Source organism: Xiphophorus couchianus, chromosome 12 (assembly GCF_001444195.1).
Source record: "Xiphophorus couchianus chromosome 12, X_couchianus-1.0, whole genome shotgun sequence".
In the NCBI taxonomy this organism is placed as follows: Eukaryota; Metazoa; Chordata; class Actinopteri; order Cyprinodontiformes; family Poeciliidae; genus Xiphophorus; species Xiphophorus couchianus.
In genome coordinates this window covers 31,446,407-31,464,865 of record NC_040239.1, presented here as the reverse complement: position 1 = coordinate 31,464,865, position 18,459 = coordinate 31,446,407, and the positions used below count along the sequence as shown (strand labels likewise).

At 41.0% G+C, this 18,459-nt stretch overlaps 2 long non-coding RNA genes across 2 annotated transcripts in view; one reads left to right on the top strand and one right to left on the bottom strand.

Moving 5' to 3' along the window:
- Nucleotides 1-18,459, bottom strand: part of LOC114155025 (uncharacterized) — a 62,731-nt gene that overhangs the window by 18,038 nt on the left and 26,234 nt on the right. The gene's annotated exons all lie outside the window — the stretch shown is intronic.
- On the top strand, nucleotides 1,285-15,655 carry LOC114155024 (uncharacterized). The gene is made up of 3 exons (XR_003597661.1): nucleotides 1,285-1,765; nucleotides 10,861-11,070; nucleotides 12,493-15,655. It is a non-coding gene; the product is annotated as an uncharacterized LOC114155024 (long non-coding RNA).

Below are 18,459 nucleotides of genomic sequence, written 5' to 3'. Positions count from 1 at the left end.
GTACCATCAGTTGTTATCAAGTTCTGCTGATCCGCCTCATTTGCTTTTGCCGCTCCTCTTTAAATCTGTCTGGCAGATTTAAGCAGAGGAGACAGAGTTAAGGATATGATCCTTAGTCATTATGATCAGTTTGAACTTCCTCCTTCTTACTCTGCATACATGAAGACCCGTTTTCAACTTCTCTGGGATTTGAGGTCAAAGTTCTGGTATTATTTCAGCTTTTTGGATGCTAATCAGCTGTTACCAATTGCAAAAATAATGCCTAACATTGCACTTCATAACAACTGTCCAAAAGTAAAAAAAAAATAAAGACCAAAAAATTATTTTTGCAGTCCAGCCTCAAAACATCCAATGCCTCAACCAAATAAACGTATTACCAAAGTCTACAAATCAGAACTAACATAACATAACTACTCCAATATGCTGCCACCATGAGCGACGCAACTGTAGGATTATCTCTTCACTACTGTGATCATATCTACCTTATGGAATACCAAATCTACCCAATGGTATAAAATTGATTGACTTGATTTGATTTGATTTGTATGTTGCTGCAAGAAACTAATTCCACAGTTCTCCATGATTAAAGGCACTCTGGATGAAAATCAGTAATCTACATGTTTTTGTGGGAGACATGGGATTACCAGTTCTTATTAATACTCAGCATCATGACCTCATTTTGGATTTTTGGCTAAGCCTTTGATATTATGTGCCTGAAAAGCCTTTCACAATTTCATGTCAGGATCATTTAATAGAAAGTATAGATGGGAGATAATTGATCAAGTTGACCAAAAGTATTTTTCTTCTAGATAACAGAATTTGTCATGTTGTATCAACTGATTTTCCAGTTCCTTTCTTGTTTTAGCTACCCGTTTACAGGTGAGTAAAGATGGGGGTCATGTTTTCTCCTACCCAGTCATTAAATAAATGAATGCAGCTGTGATGCATATAGATGAGCGTTCTGTCGGCCAATCCATGACGGTTAATGCTCTAATAAAGATGATCAGTTCGCAGGATTGTTAAGTATATCTGGCCCCCACCTTCCAGTAGTGTTTCAAACTCCGCCCACTTAGGCAAACATTCAATGGAGAAGCGCTTTGCTTTCAATGGTCTGAGCTGTAACCAATCGCTGTATGCCCTGATTTTCCCCCACCACCACCGGCTCTCAGGCCTTTAGCCAATCGCAGCAGACCTCCATCCACACATGACTTTGTGCTGCTGTCTGTCAACTCCCTCATATATAGTGCATGCAAGAAAATGTGGAGCAGTTCAATAACTTGTGCTATAGCCAGACTTTTGTGAGTACAAGTCTATGTGTGTGCGGGCGTGTGTGTAGAGGGGGGGAGGATGTGGAAATACATCCGCTTGTTTATTTATGTAGATGAACAGAAGGAATGACAATCAGGGAGGGAGAGGCAGACGGAGAGAGAGAAAGAAAGGTTTGGAAGAGAGTTGTATTTGCAAACTGCTGGCTGACTTCCCACTGGAGCCATGAGAGATCAGACCGAGAGGCTGCGTGTCAGAAGAGAGAGAGAGTGCGTATGTGTGTGTTCGCACATCTGAGAGGAGAAACGCAGAGAGACAGACAGAGAGAGGGAGAAAGGGGAGGGAGGAAGGGAGAGGAACCCGTTCAACCCATTTCAGCGGCAACTTTTCAGCCCGTCTTACATGAGGTCTCTCCCTGAATATGGACACTTTTCGCTCCCGTCTCCTCAGCCATCCCGTCGCCACGGTTCCCCGATGCCGAACTTTGGCCACACTTTAGGTATGTATGCCAGCTGTTTTGCCTCTAGACTTTTATTTCTCAGTTTGAAGGCTCATAAGGCACCTCTGTATCACTTCTTTATTTTCGACAGCAGCATTTGCACAAAAAAGAAAAATAATCAAAATCTAACTGCAGATGACTAAAGTTGTTTTAATCCTTGCAAATGTTGTCCAATGAGAAAAAAAAACAAACACTTTTATTTGTGGCAGGAATTTTTAGCTGGTCTTGAAGTGTGTGTGTGTGTGTGGTTACGAGAGAGTTGGTGTTCAGTACAATGTGTAAGAACTGAAGAAAGGACCCTTTTGGAAAGGACACGAGTGAAGAGACAGCTTCCGTATGCTGCTCAAAGTGAAAAGTGTGTGATTGCGAGTTTTGTTTTTTTTTCTTTTTTTGCTCTGTGGGAATGCGGAGCTGCGGTCGCCGGTAGCGATGTGTGACTGGAGAGGAACTGAGCCAGACAGTAGACAAAAGCAAGCAGGGCCGACCAGACGGGGCAGGTCAGCCATTAGGGGCTGCAGCGAAGGGACAGGTCAGCCAGCTGCTGCCCCGCTCTGTGAGCAGAGTGCAGGGTGTGGGGTGGGGAGGATAGGGGGTGGGGGGCATCAGCCTTTAACTTTGGGGCACAGGATTGGAGCTGCCACTGGAATTTGGGGGGCGACCACGCTTTGCTTCATGAGATTCATGAGAACTCCCAGCATGCATGGGAGCCCCCTCTGTACACTCCACCCCAGTACCCCCTCCTCCTAAAAAAGAAAAGAAAAGAAAAAAAAACTGTTTAATAAGAAGATCCCCTTCACTAAGTGCTGATGTCTATATCAGATTTTTTAATACATGGACATAAATAGTTTATAGTTTAAAAGGATTCATCAAATCCAGAGTGCCTACTTGTAAGAATTCAGGTGTCATGAAGAAATGGCACCAAAGGAAGCCTGAACGTAGGAGGGGGTTAAAAATAGACGGTGACAAAAGAGGAAGAATAGGAGAAACAGACATTTTCACAGAGCTTGTCATTTTCTATTCCCCTTTTTCACCAGTTTCCCCCCACTGGTCACTGGGTTTGGAATATATTCTGACAGGAAGTGCTAGCAAACAAAATCTTTTTTTTTTCTATTCTGTTTTCTCCAAAGCTCTTAATCCAGTAGGAGACAAAAAAAGCTGAGAGCATTTGGGAATAACAACTGACAAAAACATGTCTGTGGATCCCAGATGTACACAATGGCTGCTGCCGCTTTAGAGGAAAAACATCCTGCTTTACAGCAGCCTAACTTCCAATAACAACCTGGGAGGATAACTTAGTCGATAACTAATCATGAATAAAGAGCAGATCATCAACTTCAGCTGTAGGAAGTCAAAGAGGAAAAACAACAACAACGTCCTCGGGCTCTAGAAGAAAGGAAAAAAAAGTGTATTGCACCTCTGATGCTGAATCTTTCTGAAATGCCAGTACATGTAGAGACTTGTTACTCAAAGGAAGGTTTCAAGCCCTCGCCACCGGCGCTGGCTTCTTCCTGAAGTCAGACACTCCGTAGCTCCAGTAAACAGAGCCTGTAGATGCAACAACAGTCCACAGACAGCAGAGGGTATGCCAGTGTTTTGTCTTTAAATGAGGCAGAAAACACAATGTTCTCATGAAGAGATTGCTCAATGACAACAGAAGAAAACAAAACAAAACAAAAAAAACAGGTAGTCAAAGTCCTTTGCTGACCGGACGATAAAGTTTGGACCCTGCAGAGGCAACTCTGGGGTGTTCAGCATGTAACTCTGTCTACAGCATTTTAAGGGCCAGTGTGAATTTGAGAAATCCACTATCACTTGCTGATCAGCTGTTGAGTTCAGAGCAGGAACTCTGTGACCCGGACGGCGCCAGCATGAACTCTCCTTTGGTCCCCTGGCTTTGGAGGAGTGGGTGAGCTCCTCTGCTCCTCTGGCTGCCCTCACAGGGCCGTGTGCTATACCTGGATTTGAATAGAAACCAGACAGTGATGCCTCCTTTGCTTAGCCACCTCCTGTCCATCTCCCCTCCTCCTTCAGTCACCACTCTTGAGCGGGACAATGAGGATTTGTTGGTGCTCAGTCGTGAGCCTGCTGACACAAAGCGTGGAGCCTCCTGGTCCCCAGCCCGGAGTGGAGTGGGCCTATAAGCACAGGCGTGCAGGACACTGGCGGGAGGGAAGCAGGAGGGTGTGTGTGTGTGTGTGTGTGCGTGTGCGCAGGCGTGTGTGTGTGTAGGGTAGGGTAGTTTTGAGGGGTGGGATTAGTCAACCAGAGCTCTGAGTTGGGGGATGGGGTCCTAAAATGAACAGGAAATTACAGCCTTTGATCAGGCAGCAGCAGATTCAGTCTGAACTTCTCCAACTCTTCTCACGCACATGACTATGCTTAAAAAAAATCTAATCTGTGGAGAAAAAGACATCAACAGCCTAATCTGTCACTTCCTGTCGGCTTCCGAGTCATTGTTAAATCAGTACCCAGGTGCAAAGCAAACACAAAAGTTAACTAGCGGTGTTTCGCTGCTCCCTCCCAAGCCGTTCCCATCTTCCCTCCCCTCCGTCATGGAAATCCTATTAAGTTCCGTGTCTATTTGACCCAGATTTTTCATCCACTGAAAAAATATAAAAATAATAATTAAAAATAAAAATAAAAAGTCACAGCTCTGTCAGTTTGTAACTTCAGAAACACCACAGAACATGGAATTTATTTTTAGCTGTGCTCATAAATATTTCATAACCCACCAAGGCATAGAGAACGGTGGAAAATCTATTGTCACATTAAAGAGTAACAGTGATGGACTGAAGGGCGATATTGAATTTGTTTTACACTCAGCAGATTGAACTGAACTCGGGCCGGGTCAGAATGTTTGAGGAGCCTCAAAGGACACCCAGTACTCCTGAATTTTGAACCTTTCCGGTGGCTTGTCCAGAGATTCCCGGGAGCTCCTGGTCCGTGTTTGTACTGGAGAGTGAGAGGAGCGACGGTAATGTGTGTTCAGTGAATATTAGGGTCGATTAGAGAGTCCCGTCTGGTCGGGCTGCTGGAGATTAGACAAGCGGAGCAGATACAGGCCGCGGGCTGGTCGTCTGGCGTTCTGACCCACATTGCTCTGATGTGCACGTCACTTCCCATTACGGTGACAATTGGTTGCCACATCAGCTGAGTACGTTGTGATCCTCATATCCTCCCCCTGGGCAAGACCCCTCTTTCCGCAACCTGACTCTGTCATGCGCGTACTGACAGTCCAAGTGCCAGGCCACGGGGAGTGTTGAGGAATCACAGCATCATCCAGCCCCCGGGAAGACATCTGAGCAGAACCCCAGCAATGTACCTTCTGAGCTTCCTGATGTCTCATGAAATTATTGGGACAAAGACCTAGCTCCCAAAAACCAATAGATTTACCAGACTCCAACAGATAAGTCACTTAGTTTTCACCTAAATGTTCCTCCAGGACCTTTCAGCTGGCAGTAACCCTAGTTTGCTTTTGACATCACTTACCATTCTCTTGAACAACCTTTTACATATTTATCTCAGCAAGCAGCTGAAAAACAGTTAACCGCAAGACTAACTGCCTTTAGACTTGCGCTCCCAATGTGACATTTCAACAAGCACTTTGGCCATAAAATGCACACCTTCAGCCAGCCCACCTTCCGCAGGCACGCCTATACAGTTAGCTTGCATGGAAGAGGCGAGAAGCTGGTGGCAGATACGCAGCTGGCTGACTGAGAGAAGTCTGTCTGTTTGCGGGCTGCCCGAAAGATAATTGGCAGCTCCAGAGTGAAAAGCAGGCTCAGCAGCAGATAAGGGCTGCATGGAAAGCTCCATAATCAGCATGGATTAGCAAATGATAAATCACCGGTTCACACAAGTGTGGCGCTGTCACAGCTGGGAGAGCCGTAGAGAGAGGTAGGAAGGAGATATGAGAAAGAAAATATGAGGGAGAGTGGGACTGAAGAGCAGGGAAGATTTTGATGTCTTTTTTTGCTATAATTCAAGAGCAAAACATAATAATACTATCCAGCAGGTCAGCAGCAGAGGCAGGCTGGGAGTGAGGGGCAAAGGAGGGTGGAAGTGGGAAAAATTAAAAGCTGTGCCAACATTTCAGCTAATACAATCTTCTGCCTGTCAGATTATGTTCTTTAATCCAGAAAGGTTTTACGCCTCTTAGAAATGTGAAAGGAGACATGAATTCAGCAGAGATTTTCCTCTGCTGGTGTGTATGGGTGTGTGTGTGTATGTGTGTGTAGGATGGGGTGGTTAATTCTCTAGAGCAGCTCTCTAAAGCACTGTCCTCAACAACTCTGCCGCACAGAGGATCAGCCGATCTAAACCGCTGCGCTGTTAAATTCTGTGATTATACTGCGATGCTGAAAACTCCCAGGTCTTTAAAATATTCTATGCGTTTTCTTCTTAGCGCCATTAGCTATGTTTAGCCTTGTGTACATATTACACATGCATCAGGTCAGCAGAGTGCAGACTAGAAGCAAAGCCCTCCCACACTGGTCTGGGATGGATGGGACAGGAGTATGTCATTTCTGTCTTTATAAAAATGATCATGTCTGGTGGGAAGCAACGTAGCTGAAGAAGATGACAGCTTCTTGTCGTCTGGCTGGTATTAGCAAAGTGCTAACAACAACAGCATTCTAATAAATTGGACATAAAAAAGCAAGCAAAAAAAGGTATCATTTGGAACCTTTTGTCATGTCTTAGCTGCATGCCTGAGTGTGTGTGTCTGGGGGTGTTAGAGGACATTTGAAACATGGCTCCGCCACGCAAACAGCTGCAAGAAGCTTCAACATAATGTTCTGCTGTGCTTTTTTTGTCTCACCCTCCACCATCGACTCCGCCATTGTGCTTTAACCTTTATTTTGTTTGGTGCAGTTTTTAGCAGGCTGTAGGGCAGCACAGAGTAAAGGTTGATCAGTATCCAGGTCATTCTCACTTTCTCACCTCACTGCTTCAGCTGATAACAGAAATGTAAAATCCTAGTTAGCGCCTGTGATGTTGGCCCCAATTCTCACTGCTGTTTGGAAATATCTCAGTCTGAGCCTACTTTGCATTGATTGCAGGATGGGAGGGTGCAATCACGGCCTAGAGAATGCTGAGTAAAAAACGGAAACAGATCCCAATGGCCATCATTGACTCTGCATCAATTAGACAGAATAAACAAAGACAAAAAGAATCTTGTTCCAAGTAGCTGCGATACAAGATTAATGTGTTTCTGATCTACAATATTTACTCTATCAGAAATGAAACAAGTTGTGATCTGTCAAACTAGTCTGAGGGGTACAAGCTTTGTGGCTGGAAGTGGGACCTGGGGAAAAAAGACTGCTTGAGATAAAAAAAGCAGCAGCAGGTGCCAGAGAAACGTCATGCTTAAATCCAGGAGACAACCACAAAGGGCCTCCTCATCATGCTTTGATTGGGATCCTTTAAACTGCTTGAAACAAAGCCTGGGTTACATATTCATCAGCCAGAGCACTCTGGAATGAACCAACAGAGCTTTGTAGAAAAGAAGAGTAAAACATACCCTGCAGTTCTCTCATGCTTGCCGATGGAGTGGATAAGTCAACCGGTGTCAGAATGATGCGAAGTGATCAAGAAAGTCAAGGTTGGGTTTAAAGGTGCAGAGCACAGAGGGAAGAGGATAAGGAAAAAACCCAGCTGACACAAAGACACATCAACCAAGGCAGCAGAGAGTCAGGGTACTAACGGCCATAAGGAATGAAAGAGTAGGGAAAACCTGGGATGCTGGCAGAAGATATTCAATAAGAATAGCAAGGGGTTAATGTTGAGACGGGAGCTGGCAGTAGAGATGGGGGACAGCCCCCAGTGACTATGCAGAGACAAGTGGGAGTAGATGGCTGGATGGATGGATAAGGTTAACTATTATTAGTGATAAAAAGTCATAATATATTTTTCTTGATTTTGTACACCAACACATGAAAGCATTACTTTTAGCTATTGTTAAAATGACCAGAAGTACATTTGATGGAGGTGTTACTATCACTTTCAGTACCATTACATAAAGAGCCATATTGGATTTTAAGGTCGAGGTTGGTGAGAAGCGTTCAACTTTTCAGTGCCAAATTCTCACTTGGGTGGGCGTTCCAGATTTTTGTGGGTTATTTTTACTTTGCCAACAATTTTTTACAAAGAATGTCCAGTGATATGAGACCTAGATAAGTCATACATCGTCACATATATAAAACATAATGCCAGTGAATGCTAACTACTGGGTTCTAGAATCTTGTCACCCTGAGCTACTTTAGTCACTTCTAAACATGTCAGGAATCAAAGGAAATATAGTAGTGTGACAGCTGAGTGTGATGGAATGTGACCAAGCTGAACCACTAAATCTCATTATTAACTTCTTAATTCGAGCAGATATTAAACCGTGCGATGCAACTCAAAGCCCATTTTGCAAATGACACAGCATTTAAGGCATATTTGCTAAATCTGATTGAGCTTTCCTGTGAAGAGGATCACCCATGGCATGAGTGATTGTAGCAATTTAATCTCAGAGCACACTTCCATTAGGGGATGCCTCACTGCACCAATAGACTGTAAAACAAAGTAAGGAGAAAGGATGGGACGGGGAGACCGTGTAAGTTGGCAGCAGCCCAGCTGGAGTATTTTTGAACCGGCATCCGAGCTATGCTGGGAGGCTCGGGTGGACCACGGACACACTTGAGAGCATAATATTTGGGTTATCAGCGGAAATGAGCAGGCATCAGGCAAGTTGTGGATATCCAGAAGCAGGAACCGAAAACGTGCATTTCCTCACATCTACTCTCAGGTGCAAAACAAAAACTGAAAGAAATAAACAGACCCATAAAAGTTTGGCTTTGTAGGAGCCTGCTGAGATTCTTTCCATTTCAACCTTATTTATGTTTTATTTGAGGTTTTAGCAACTCTGACTAATCCAGAGTTCAACCAAAGGAAAATGCAACACAATGCAAAAGGATGAGCCCGTTACTGGTACAGAAATGCATCAAGACTGATTGTTAAACTCATAAATATCACCAATATCACCAAAGTAACACATTTTCTTCAGCTGTGTGGAGAGCAGATATGTGGGAATTTTTTGTGATAAGAAAGAGTAAAACAAGCAAAAAAGTACAACATTCTGTCCAATAAACACATGAAAAATACTATTAAAGTACTATTAGTGGATGTTGGTTAAGTCTAAATATTAAAATATTGAATATGATGAGACAATATCACAAGTAGTGATATTTGTGATATCACTACAGTGATAGAAATCCTTTTTTCATATATGTTTTAAACAAAAGCAATAAAATGATACATTGCTATTTTTGTGTACGACAAAATGTATTATATATACTCCAGAAAGACAATGAGAAACTCATTTTTGTCGTTTTCTCAGACATCTTCTATACATCTTCATATTTTACTTAGAATTATGCTGGTCTCGATTTTTACACGGCTCAATCCGACCGAAAGACCATTCATATCGCATTGGAGGGCTTTTTTTCAGTTTTCAAACTTTGTCTTTTTTCTTTGTCCCAATATTCTGAAATTCAAGCAACCCCAAATAAATGTACTGTAAGGATTGGTACAAATGCTTCTAACTGCGGCGCATCTGTGTTGTACTTGCTTAGCTTCAGGCAGTAGAGTCGAGGCTACAGAGCAGCCAAATATGCAAGGCAATACGACAGAGAGTACATAGTGTGCTTCTCATTGTCCAACCCCTGGAATGTGCTGACGACGCAGGGTTCATGCTGGTTCAGTCACACTGTTGCTGCCACTACCGCTTGCCTCAGGCCCGTCAGACTCCCATGCTGGCCCAGCTATTTTTTGCACATTACACTTTTGAAAGTTTGTCAGTTATGCAAAGTTTCTGGGGACCGAGCCAGCGCTGGTATTATCGGGAAAGTTCGACATGGAGGCACAACCACGCCTCTCGCAAATGAATGAGTCAGTGTGCACACTGCCATGCATTTCCCACAAGTTCTTCCCCAAGTCCAGAGAGGGGCGGAAGTTTAGTCAGTAAAAAAAAAAAAGGAGAGGGAGAGATTTGAGAATGAAAAACAGCCTCTGTGTGTCTCTGGCAAACAGCCAAGAGCTACACATGCCAAGGAGGGAATCCACTGAAGCTGAAACCAGCAAAGAAAAAAAAAAAACAATTACGAAACTATTCTCACCTAGCCTGTGTGGAAAAAGACACAGGGAAGAGGGGAACTCCTCATCTACAGGGTAAACTACCATCAGAAGTAGGAAATAATTTGACCAAACAGCTTTAACTATTTTTCCAGTAAATGGAAAAATATACTTGATCATTATTATATACTTTGTTGCAATAAAAAATAAATCTTTCAGTAAGATCACCTTTATATTTTGGGCCTTTGCATGGATGACCCACCCATAAACACATGGATCCATAATTCATGGAATGCAGGAAAGTGGTAAATGTTGCAGTTCTATACAGCGAGTGGCAATAATGAAGTCTTCTCCATGGTCAGTGAACTGTGTCAAAGTGAGAGAGAGTGAACTATGCCCCTCGCCTTAAAGTGATCATTTATTATGCAGAAAGCAGAACAGCAGGGGTTCTTTCTGGAAGCCTGTCAACTATAGGGAACTTGCGGCAAATCATCCCCTTCCTATTCTCAGACTTTTTTTTCCCTAAATCTGGCAGAAGTGAAGCGAGCAACATGACAACAATCCGCATCCTGTTCTTCAGCACCTCCAAAAACAGGTTTCAGTATCTGAGGATGAAGAGCAAACGAGCTGAGCTCTTCCAAATCCCTGTGTCGGTGTTGAGGGGAGCCGGCAGAACAGAGACAGAAAAGGAGACAGACAGACAGGGAGTGCATTAATAAAACATGACTGGATGATTTTCCAACCTCAAAGAGGCGAAGACAGGAAGCCGCGCTCCCAGAGCAGCAGCTGAGGTTCAGCGCAGGGTAAAGGGAACAGTAATCTCTAACTAGCTCCACACTGCAGCACACTTGTTTAAGCTGTGGGGCACGGCGCCGTCTTCTGATCACACGTGTACAGAGTTGTCTCTTTTCATGAGCCTGTCTTGGTCTCACTTCCTTCCAATTATGCCCCTTTCTGCTTCTTTGTGTTTTCCGCTGCAGGCTGAAGCAACCTGAGTTTTCTCTGCAGTTTTGCAGGAGGTGATGATGGCATTCACCATGTAAAGCAACTCAAGCCTTTGCATCATCACCTCTCCTTGCGGTGTCATTTGAGCCTTTGCAGCAACGAGGCTGGCAACACGTCCTGGCATGGAACCGCTCCGCATATGCCAAGAGTGCAGTTCAAGAGTGCACAGGCAGACAAAAAGAGTGGTAACACACATTTACCTGTCTTCACGTGTGTTTTTCCTAGCTTTTGTCCAACAATGTGACAGCTGAGGAGAAAACTACAAGACGCATCAGAACTGCTTTGTAGGAATCAGACCTGCAGGCATAGAACTACATGAATGTTTAGGCCCCTATGATTTTCACAATGTGGAAAACATAGACAGAATTACTGAATTTAATAAACAAAATGTAATCCACAATAAAAATTAGTTGATATTAACATGAAAGCAACATCAAAACACTGATGGTCAGTAATTCATTGGAAATTCCTCTGAAACACAGAAGAAAAAAATAAGGCACTTTTACAGGGGAGATTTGTTTTTATGTTAAAAACCAGATTTTTAGTTTTGCAAATAATGTTTGATTTCTTAAAAAAAAGAAAACATGAGGAGGAAACACTAACACTTGTTGAACCACAGCGGTCCATTTCATTTGTCATACAGAATAATAGGAAATGTTGACCTTTAGCTGTAAATTTGTTATTTTTTCCCCATTCGCACCATAATTCCATACTCTGGTTAAAATTTAATTCATAAAAACTAAAATGGAAAAAGTAGAATTTGGGAAAAAATTATACAGAATTTGGAAAATAACAGATTTCATAGTGTCATATTTTGAATGGTATCAAAGAGGCCAGAAACAGACAAGAGTTTGTGTGTTTTTCCACTTGTTTCACTCAATAGCAGAAGCAAAAAAGTTAAAACAACTTAAACTAAAATGAGCTCTTATTTGTATTATGTTGGGGTTTTTTCACCAAGTTACCAAAGAGCTACCCATGAGTCAAACAAAGCTACTTTAGTGCCCACAGGGAACATTCAACGCTGTCGGTGAGTTTGTTCTCTAAGGAAAACCATCGACCGTTGACTGTACCTTGAGGGACACCTCGGCACATCGGATCCTCCATCAGATCCTCCGCTCAGAAACTATGACCTGCGCTCCACATCCAACCTGTGGCCACCAGAGCTGCTCAATATCTAAGGCTGCAATAAACATTCATTGCTGTCGGTGGGTTTGCACCAGAATAACTCACTGATCAATGAATGCAGACTGCGGTTCAAACACCCTATTGATAATGCTCACCAAAGGGTAAAGTGGAAAACAGGTTAAAAATAAAAATGGGAAGCTCATATGAGCTTCATGAGTAGCCAAATATAAGGATCTTGGTTGCAAGTACTGAAGGAGAAACAATGCTGCTATGCTAAGCTACTGAGTTCAAACCCACTGAGCTAAACATTAAAACCAGCAGCTAGAGCATAGTGGTTTGTAAAGATGGTTAGTGACTGAGCATGGATGGAGTACATATAAAATATCCTCAGCTGAAATAACTGCTCAAATTAAGTTATTTTGATAGACTGTCATGCATTATCAAACAAAATTCTTGTCATTTTCTCTGTCAATCTGCCACAGATGCAGCTCACTATCAGTGTGTGAATGTGTGTATGAAGTACTCTGGAGTTTTTGGACCTGATAAAAGAGCAATACCCTGCCGGCCATTTACAAACAGGCAGGTAAATCTTGTAGTTTCAAGTACTGAAAAACAAAGTGTCAATAAAAAGTAAGATATGTGATGCTTCTTTGAAATCCAAGGGGGAGACAGCTCTACTCTGTGTGACTGGAGACGGCCTCTAGGGCGTCTCATTTAAAGGAATATAACGCAAAGGATAACAGAAGTCTAGAATTTAACCAAAAGTGTATTTTTTTAAAATCATGTTCACAACAGAAAGCAGCTCAAGTATGTTGTGTAGCATTATAGAGAGTAAAAAAAAAGAAATCAGTCATCTTGTATTAATAGCCAAAAACCTCCCAGTACGGTTCACTTCATCTATTGACATTATACAAGTTGATCAGATGAGAGAGAGCAACCTGTGTTTTCAGAACATGAAGCTGGGATCAAATGGGTGTGGCTTCAACTGACAGATTTCACCTCAGCAATATGCGTTAGCCTTGGGAGAAATGAATCTATTTTCCAATACATCAGGATGTAGATGAGAATGATTGTTGAATGAATAAATGTCCAAGCTTAATTATTTATTCATTATTGTAGTAAACTGACATTACAGCAAGCTAATGAACTCATCTGAATGCTGAAAACAGATGTATATTGTCTCATCTCACTTTAATGTCAGATTTTATGACAAAAATATTGAGTATATAGACCTTGCCAGTGCTGTACTTATCTCTCCTTACGGATGAGCAATGTTAGTTCCCAGGTATATCTCTTTTCCCATGCCAAAATAAAATAAAATTCCTTCTCTTTTCTGCAGCTGTTTAACACTTAAACATGTCAGGAAAAGTAAAAGCTGAAATCAATCCAGTACAACATCTGAACAAGATGGGAAAATATTGCTAAAAAAATCTTTCCAGACAGTAAAAAAAAGGCAGAAAAACTCATTTGATCAAATCTTCTATAACTGATTTTCATCATCACAGTTCTGATCTAGAATTTCCCTAAGAACAGAAACTGAAGATATGGCCTTTACACAACTGTTGTACCAGTCAGAATATTATAAAGGAACTCCTCCCACTCAGAGTGGTTACAGTAAAGACAAAGTTGCTGAACGATTCCTCTCACGTGTTTTATGTTATGGTCCGGCAAAAGGTTTGAATTTAAATAAAAAATTTTAAAAAACGTTATTAAACAAATTAGTTATTATTAATTACACTATATTATTAAATAAGCACCTTATGAAGCAAGTAAACACACCACATGAAAAAGTCTGTCCTCCTGGATTTTTATTTTCTATAGACAGATGATCAACGCGTTTAGAATATAGTAACATTTAGGTATGTAAATTTATATAATGCCTGAAAATATTTCCATAGTTAATGTGTTAAAATGAAAAATAAATCAGAGTAAAAAACAATGTTTGGAAGTGTGTGTGTTTAGTTTGAGCCTTCCTTCCAAAGCACAGTTTCACTTCATGAGGCAGCACATGTGGTAATCTGCTAAGGCAAATGTTTTGACATTAAAACACTCAGATTTAATCGTTAATCAAGTTGAAAAGCAGAAAGCGGCAACAATTGTTGTACCAAAGACTTCATGAATAGTGGTCACTACAGTGGACAGCTATCTAAAAGCCTTTTTCTTGTGGATTTGTATGTTATAAATGCACATAGACCACTGAAGAGGACTCTAGTGCATCAGGCAATACACTGCCAACTACTGTCCATCAACTGCAAGTGCAAGAAATTTTTCATTAAATCCAACATGGCGGACAGACGGAGCAGTATCAGACTCATGAACTCAGGAATATCCAGTCTCTCCTTCTATTGTAGAAAATTCTTGCAGGTAAAAAAAAAAATATGGTGACATCAAGTAATGTCACTATTACTTGAAATAATAACTTTATATTTGGAGAAAAGTACAACTGATCACCTGTCCACTAAAGTGGACGTCATGCGCATATCCTAGATCTTATACCAGGCTCCTCTGTTTGCACTCAACCACTTAACCAGACATTGAAGTGTCAGACAACTCATGTGACTCTATTGTCTTTCTCCCCATCTCATCAGAACAATGTCTATTTTGTCTGTACCACAGAATGCTCAGTTGTGCACTCATCTAAGTAATGAAGGGTTTGTGCGCTACATGCCTCCCATTATCTTCTATATACGACTACAGTCAAAGATTTGCCGGGAGTAGTCTGATCACATGCTGCACTGGTGTTTTTATTCACAAGATGATGGGGTTGGCATTTTAAAACCACTTCTGACCACAGTGATTACTTATTTAAGTGCCATAAAATAAGGAATAGTTTCCAGACGGATGCAACTGTAGTAACTTGCCCTGAAAAACTTTGTTAACTAACTAATGCATAGATGCAGACAGCTGGTAAAAGGTACGTACACGTCTTCCTTTCCTTTCAGCTTTTCCCTGTAGGGGTCACCACAGTGAGTCATCTGTCTCCATCTAGCCCTATCTTCCACATCTTCTTCCTTGAGGAAGACCAAAGAGCAGATTTGTGCCTGGTAGTTCCACCCTCAGCATTTGTCTACCACTATACTCACTATCCTTCCTCTGTACACGTCTGAACCATCTCAGTCTGGCTTCTCTGACTGAGATGGTCATCATGTCAGACTTCAACACATCTGTCACATTGAGGTACATACACGAATTATGAACCTCAATTCTAACAAATTAGACTTCACCAGTTCTCAGTTAGAACCTACCTATATGTTCTGAACTCTCACTGTGCTTGTCCCTGAACCATTTGAGTTTGTCAAGACTACACTTAGAAAAACTGAGTAGTGCTGTCATACTTTTTCAGCAAAAAGAAGCAGTCTCCTCACAACGCATCCAGACAAGACGTCCTAAGTTTTTTCAGTATGTTCATACACATATGCAGACAAAAAGTCTGTAGATCTTTTTTCACCCTTTTCCTGAAAAATGTAAGGTGTGTAATCAGAATAAAATCCCTGGAATACTGGAACCTACAGTTCCTGTAAAATGTATTTACCCCTTTGAATGTTTTACCTTTTTATTCACTCAATATTGAATATTTACAGCATTTTTATAAGGACTGAAGGTAATAGTTAGTTGACTGTGCTTTAAAATGACACTATGTGCCTGGAAAATACACAATATTTATTTATTTAACAAATGTATCTGCTTTAATGTTACAATATTATCCAGAAAACAAATTTTCTCTCAGATTCTTTTATCATTTACCACATGAATCAAATTTGATATATTAACAATTTAGACCAGACTTTTTTTATCAAGTATGGTTAGTGTAACAATGTGGATTAGAAAGTGCCACAGAAGCAACCAGAAAGCCTTGGGATTAAGGACGAGACGTTTCAACACCAAGTGTTAAATAAAAAGGCAGTTTGGATTTTTTAACTGTGCAACAAGGCTTTTCAATCTGTTGCTGTCCTCACTAAAGGAAACAACATAATCAGTCCTTTTACCCACTGGCTCTAGCTCCTTGTGAGCTGTGGCTGAGCAGGCAAACATTCAGCAGGATGACTGCACTCTTCATTATTGTTTGGTCTGTATAACTGGATACCAGCTCGTCAGATTTTTTAGCCAACCAGTTTCCAAGAGTCTGGTTCTGCTTGACAAGAAAGCCAAGAAAATATAGTAATACAAAGTTTACTGCCTGGAGCAGTTAGAGGACCGTCTGCTTTACTGGACTGACTGTGTGTTTAAACACAGACTGTTGCAGAGAGCAGAAGCTGTTGCCTTGAGGGTGAACTGGTTTTATTAGGTTGTAATTTTGGCATAACTGGTTTACAGCCAAGCTAAAATTATTCTTTGTTTCAATGATCTCAAACTCATCAACAGTTACATATATAATTACTAGCTGTACACCTATAAAATAGCAATAGCAACTCTCAAAGGCAAGTTAAATAATTGAATAAAGTAATAAGTACGTATACCTCAATAAGTATAAAAATATAGTAGAAACACAGAACAGCTGGGATGCTAAAGAAAAATAAATAAATAAGAATTTTTATGACCAGTAATAATTCATCAAAACATGCCCCAGTCTTTTCATCCCTGAAACATTCAAATGTTTTCAGGGATGAAACATCTGAAACATGTTTCAGATGTTTTCTGAAACATCTGAAACATGTTTCAGATTTTCAGATGTTCACAGCTGATTCAATATCAGCTGTGATATTGAATCAGCTGTGATTCAAACAGTCAAAATCACAGCTGAGTTACCATCAGATTTAAAAACAAAACACCAGATAAGCATGGAATTAAATGCTGATTATCTATATTTCATCTCAATTCCTTCTCCATAGCAAAAGAGTGATGAAGCACCCTAGTTTATGCATCTAAACTGCGGCTGAACAATATTAGGAATACCTATTTAAAATATTATTGACAGACATTCGGATGACAACATTGCTTACAATTGTCTTTTTCCCTCTTATTATAATATCTTCTTCATGAGCTTCTCAGCAACTAAAATCTACATCAAATGTCTTCATGATGGCCAGCTGAACATCCAATTGTTCAAATATGTCACAAATATGCAAAGTATGAATGCATGGCCCTTTAATGAGACTGCCAAATACTGCAGTCAAGCAGGCCTTGCGTCAGTGGTTCCCAAAATGTGGTTTGTGCCCCCTAGGGGGGTCGCAGTGCCATTGCAAGGGGGACGGGGGGAAGCAGTATGGATAAATGAAAAAAAACAGTTACACAAAAGTGTTTCACTATATAGATGGTTTGTAGTGTGTTTTGTTGCAACCTGATGTGAAATAAACTTCAGTGGAGTTTGAAAACACAATATGTGTAAAGGTTTATGTCTGGTTGAACGATGTGTGTGCCCAGTTGATTTTTTTTTTTCTTTTTTGGGCGGGGGGATTTTATTGTAATCCATATGGGGGCCCAGAAAATCTTTGGGAACCACTAACTTATATAGTGCATAATAGTGCATCATTGCACTATTACCGGTACACAGAGCGCAGCTGCCAAAAAAATCTCCAATTCAAGACTATCTTTCCCTTATTTAACCAGGAAAAACCCCACTGAGATTTAGATCTCGTTTCCAAGAGGAACTGCAATATTATACAGTTCTACATGGACTCAGACGCCAGATCTTCAGATCAGCATGACCATGTTCTAAGCCTCAGATATTTTTACTGAGCTCTACCACCTCTATTATTACTATTATGTCAATCCTGACTATTTAAAATAATATACTCATCTACTGGATTTAAGGAACAGTAAATTTATGAATTTGACAATTATGACACAAAATTTTCATCTATATTACATAGAGTCCAATTCACCTGAAAGTGATGTCTGTGTTACAAAGAACAAAATAAAACTACATTCAAATATTTTCTGAGTTGGGTAGGTCAGTTTGAGGTAGAGTGTGTATCAAGTCTTTAAATCAAAGTTGTGCCAAGTTGTGCTCAGGACAGGTTGCAAATTTGTTTGGAGAAGAGTTTTGGTCTAAATGTTCTGTTATTAGGCGTTTTGTTCTAGATCTATGAAAAACAGTGGATAGTGGGAAGGAATCATGACTCTTATTTTTGCCAAATTCTTGCCTACCTTCACATCTAACTCATTTTCTAGAAAGCAAAGCTTTACTTTATTAGCTGGCAGAGCAGGACGGGGCCTCAGCGCTGTTAGTAGCCTAAAGCAGCTTCCCACCATGAACCAGATGTTAAATTCCACATCTCCACTCTGATTTTCAGTCACACGTTACAGGCCTGTGCTGTGTGAGCTGATTTGGTAATGTTGCCTGTTCTCTTTATTCAGAATCTGTTTCATGTCCATGTGCGAAACGAGCTTGAAAAAACAACATTAAGAACAGCTTCTTTTTCAGATCCTTCCAATGCTCTCAAATAATGCTTCAGAAATCTTTGTCAATGATTTTAAGAAATAAAAATATGCTTTGTGAGCTGATTTGT